This window comes from Kogia breviceps, chromosome 13, assembly GCF_026419965.1.
Source record: "Kogia breviceps isolate mKogBre1 chromosome 13, mKogBre1 haplotype 1, whole genome shotgun sequence".
Classification (NCBI taxonomy): domain Eukaryota; kingdom Metazoa; phylum Chordata; class Mammalia; order Artiodactyla; family Physeteridae; genus Kogia; species Kogia breviceps.
The window spans coordinates 49,820,671-49,825,662 of NC_081322.1; the positions used below are offsets into that span (position 1 = coordinate 49,820,671).

A 4,992-nucleotide genomic window follows, 5' to 3' on the forward strand; every position below is an offset into this window, starting at 1 on the left:
CTTCCATCCTGTGGCTCCCTAGGGTCTTATCTGCTTCCAGCCAGAAGAGATGAGAAGAGAACATGGCAAACCATGTTTATTTCTTAAAATCCGTGGCCTAGAGGTGACTGGCACCATGTTTGCTAACATTCCATTGGCAAGAGCTAATCACATAGTCACACCAAGAAACAAGGGAGCCTGTCAAACGTACCCACTGTTCCCTAATCATAACTTCGTCCTGAGGAAGGGAGCGTGAACCTGGGAGCACAGAGCCACTCAGAGATTTAAACAAGCAGGATAACAAGTTAGATTGACAGTGCAGGTCACTGGATGTATTGGACATATTTGTCCATATTGTCCAAACAGTATGGACATTTGTTTGGAGGGAATAAGACAGCAAACAGGAAATAAGCCAGGGATGTGTTGTAGTAATCTAGGTAAGACTGGTGGAATAAAGCAGCCAAGAGAAAACAAGGAGGAAGGCGGGAAGTAGACAAAATCCGGAACTATTCAGAAGGTGAAATCTACAGGATGCTGTCTCTGCTAAAGTACATCCATGCTCTTACCCAACCGCACGTTTGCTGGCCTTTTTTGACCCTGTCCCTACCGCTATTCCTGGTTTTATTTTCACAGTCTAATAATAAATGTTACAGGGGGCAGGAGGGAAGAGATATAGCAGATATTAAAAAAAAGAGAACTCAAAATGAACACTTTGATGCAGATTCACACACTCTCACAGAGACGCACTGCAGACCCAGAATTGCCCTCTCTGTAGCCCCACAGCAGAGGGAGTGGTGAGCAGCAAATAATTGATTTGTGAATAATCTATGCTTATTTAAGGAACATATTTGTGTGTGTGGGTGTGTGAAAGGATCTGTGTTCTAGTCTTTATCATAAAGTTATATAGACTACGGAGACTGCACATGGCATAAAATGCAGATGAGGTTTCCCAAGAAGCCAACTCTGAGATGGAGATTGGCGCACAGGAAAGTTTATTTGGGGGCATTGCTCCGGGTCATCACCTGTCGAGGCATGAAGGCAGCATAGCTGGTCACAGGGAGAAGCTGATCTGCAATGCAATAGTAACAGGGGCCTCAGCCAATCCTACACGGAGGTCTGGAGCTTGCGTTGTGTATAAGTCAGGGTTCTCCAAAGAGAAAGAACCAATTACATATATATATTGCAAATTCTCCCTTCCTCTGCCTTTTTGTTCTATTCAGATCTTCAGCAGATTGAATGATGTCCACCCACATTGGGGAGGGCCATCTGTTTTCCTCAGTCCACCAATTCAAATGTTAATCCTTTCCGGAAACACCCACAGGCAGACCCAAAAATAATGTTTAACCAGCTATCTGGGCATCCTTTGGCCCAGTCAAGTTAACACAGAATTAACCGTCACAGATGGTCTTCAAAGTTGTCCTAAACTGGGCGAAGGAGACATGGCATTTGTACTCTTGCATCAACCAGTCATATTGGGTATGGGCTACCCCTCAGGAAGGGGGCAGGACCTTGAGCAAGCTGTCTCTCTCTAGCTGAGGAAAGTCCCAGAGAGGAGCTAAGCAAAGAGCTGTCAGCAGCCAACGTTCCCAGAACCTGGAGGGACTAATACCTGAGTTCTTGGAAGGGACGGTGGGGAGGAGTGTCAGGATACCACAACTCAGTGTCCCCCATATATATATATATAGATATATAGAGATATATAGAGATATATATAGATATACATGCTTGACTACATAAATGATATTTATGATAAATATTTGCAGACTGATTCTGGCCTTGACCATACACACACACACACACACACACACACACACACACACACACACACACATTTTGATAATATGAGTGTGTTCCTAGAAATAAGACAATATATTGTAACACAGGACCTACCTAACGAGCATATTATTGGAGCATGCATTTCTTATCTGTCCTTGCATCCCATCCTAGAGAAATATAATATCCTTGGAGCAGATTTTAGTTTATGCCCAAATTAACAACATAATCCCCTTAGGAGTCTCTCTAGTGCAGTACATGCAATCAGGCGTCGGAGTGAGGCAGGAAGCCGTTAAGTTCTCATTCTGCAGCATAGAGGTGTGTAGTGATGCACCAGTCACTTAACGTCTATCAGCCTCAGTTTCTTTATCTATAATAGAGGGAAAATTAAAGTACCTAAGTGTTGTTGTGAGAACAAAATGAAATAATGTAAGTAAAGCATTTGGCAAGATTGCTGGCATATAGAAAGCTTACAACAAAGGATGCTATGATTAATAGGGGATGGATTTAAATACCAATGGCTCAAATCATGTCTGCTAGAAGACAATGATCAAGCAAGGTTCTCCAAGAACAGAAGTAGTAGATGTATTCCTGAAAGCTGCATGTAGATGAAGTCCAGTGAAGGTCGTTCTGGTCTGCCATCACAAATGAATCCTTGATAACCTACAAGTGGGTGAAAAGAGGTAAGATTTTTGAAACAAGATTGTGTTTCATCTTAATTATGAAAACCTCCACTCTAAACAAACCCCAGCTAAGGGCATGGTAGAAAATGCAGGAACTGGTCCCCATGTGTTGAATAATCACCAACAAAGGCTTTATTCAGCCATCCCCTCCTGATCTAGATTTTGGGTCCTTTTCCCACCCCTCTGTGTCTATTTCTTCTTATAAGCCACTTTTTAGGCTCCTTGTTTCAGTGCTTATAGCTATTAGAAATACTCACCAACTGTCTATGCAGAAATATTTATGAAACTGCTTCCTGGGCACATGGATGGACTACATTTCCAGCATCTTCTGCAGCCTGGTGTGACCATCGGATGAGCTCTAGCCAATGGAATCTGAGTAGAGGTTAGTGTACCACTTCCATGGAGGGTGACCAGCTGTCCTTGCTGTCCTAGGACTGAGGGGTTTCCCTGGATATGAAGCTTTCTGTTTTAAAACCAGTATAGCTCAGGGAAAATCAGGTCAAGTTCATCAACTTACGTCCTGACCTAGACCATAAAACCTCTTGCACACCTCTCCCATGTTTTTTCCGCTTCCAGCTTCTCGGATAAAGGGATATCACAAACACAGCAAGCTTGGAAGCTATGATTTAAAGACGGCAGAGCCAAATGTCAGCCTGAACGATGACAAGGAGAGGAAGCCGTGTGACTGTCTCCCCACCGATCGGGAACATCTACCGTGGACTTTACATGAGTGAAAAAGACACTTCTCTTGTGTTTCACTCATTACTTGTTGGCTCTATTTTCATAGCACTTCAGCCTATCCTGACTAATACACAGGCATTCTACAAACTGAGTTAAAATAAAGACTTTACAAACTAGTCTAGCACTAAAGCAAGCACATTTAAAATACATATGCTAACTTTCTGGGAAAGTATTAATAGGGAGAATGGAATTTCAGGAGCAATGAGAGGAAATGAAGGAGAACAAAGAGGCTGATCCTCATATATTGTAAGGCCAACTCCTGTCAACCACGGCAAATTCCCAAATCTTCTCTCAGAAGTTAATATTATTCGCATGAAATAGAACACACACGCCAATATCACAGGGTGTTCTAGGGTACAGAGCAGGGGACTGAAGTCAGAATATATATAATTCACACCAGCTGCATTAGATAGCAGCTATGTGACGGTGGTGAGTCAGTAACCCCCCTGACCTTAGACTCTTCATCTTGGATGTGAAGATGTGTTTTACCTTCTGATCAAGCATCTTCTACAAGGCAGTCCTGGGCCAGATCCTGGAGATGCAAAGAGAAGTACGGCAAAGTCTCCTAAATAGACAACAGGCTAGAAATGTCTGAAAACTGGAGTGTCACTAGGGACCAAAGCAAGGGGAAAGGAAGAGGCCTCGAGGCGGGAGATTTAAGTCCTCGCTTTATATTTGTCAGTGAGAGCAGGGAGTAAAGGCCTTTGCCAGGGTGCTGGATGTATGGACTGAAGAGCAGGGGAGCAGAGTCCAAGACGGGAGGAGTCCTCGGAGCAAAATAGGAGGTGAGAGATACTTGGCCTGCGAGCATCCAAACGGGTATTCAATACCTGCTCTGTGCTAGGCCTTCTGCATCCTCTGGGATTCAAGGGTGAGTAAGACACTGCCCCCTAGTCGTTCATAGTCCCGCAGAGCAGTAGATAAGTGCGTGACGCCAGACCCAGTGACAGCGTCTGAGCAGAGCCGGGCACGTGGGAGGGGCACCGCGTGCAGAGCCACGCAGCCCGGGAAAGGCTTCCCAAGCCTGATGCTGAAGCCTGTGCGTTCGCCGGGTGGAGGGGAGAGAGGAGGGGCCGGAAACGAGAGGGAATTTGATGACAGGGCTGGAGGCGGAGTCAGGGTGAGGAAGGTGCGAGGTATGGTGCTCGGATGAGAATACAGGCGCCGGAACAAGGAAAGAGCTTTTAAATTTTTTTCCGGGGGGTGGGGGGGCATGTTAAGGAGTTTGCACTTCATCCTGCAAGTTATAAAAAGACGTGAAAGGCATGTCGGCAGGGGTCTGGACTGAAGGAATATCCTGGCAGCTGTGAGGAACAGGGGTGAGAGAGGAAGGAGGAAGACCATTTCAAGGCTCTGAGATCATCCAGGTGGGAAGTGACAAAAGCCTGAACCAAGGCGGTGACAGAGGAGCAGAGGAGGTGACAGATGTGAAGGCAGAATTGACAGGAGCTGGGCCTGTTTGCGTCTGCGGGGTGTGCTGACTGAAACTTCTGAGCCAAGAGGTGCAGGTTACCCAGGGAAGCAGAAGGTAAACAGCAAAGCACAGACATCAAAGGGCAGAGTTAGATGGAAATGCCAGTGGAAATGGCCTCTGTCTAAAGCTGTGAAGGCTTAGAGTGACATCCTGTCGTCAGGGCTACAGACAGGTCCTGGGTGAACTCAGAGGGGGTGGCAGCCTCTCCTGAAATCTACTGGGGGTGAAAATCCTCGTGGAAGGAAAGGTTGCACAGTTCAATCCCTAACTCAAAAGCTTGGCAATGTTTAGCTTGTGGGGGGAAAAAAAGATTAAATGGCTCTGATTCACCCAGATACACAG

At 45.6% G+C, this 4,992-nt stretch overlaps 1 long non-coding RNA gene across 1 annotated transcript; it reads right to left on the reverse strand.

Annotated features, from left to right (window-relative positions):
- Window positions 1-2,248: 2,248 nt before the first annotated feature.
- LOC136792413 (uncharacterized) lies at window positions 2,249-3,692 on the reverse strand. The gene is made up of 3 exons (XR_010836183.1): window positions 3,666-3,692; window positions 2,693-2,807; window positions 2,249-2,415 (listed from the first exon to the last, which is right to left on the reverse strand). It is a non-coding gene; the product is annotated as an uncharacterized lncRNA (long non-coding RNA).
- Between the last annotated feature and the right edge of the window lie 1,300 nt (window positions 3,693-4,992).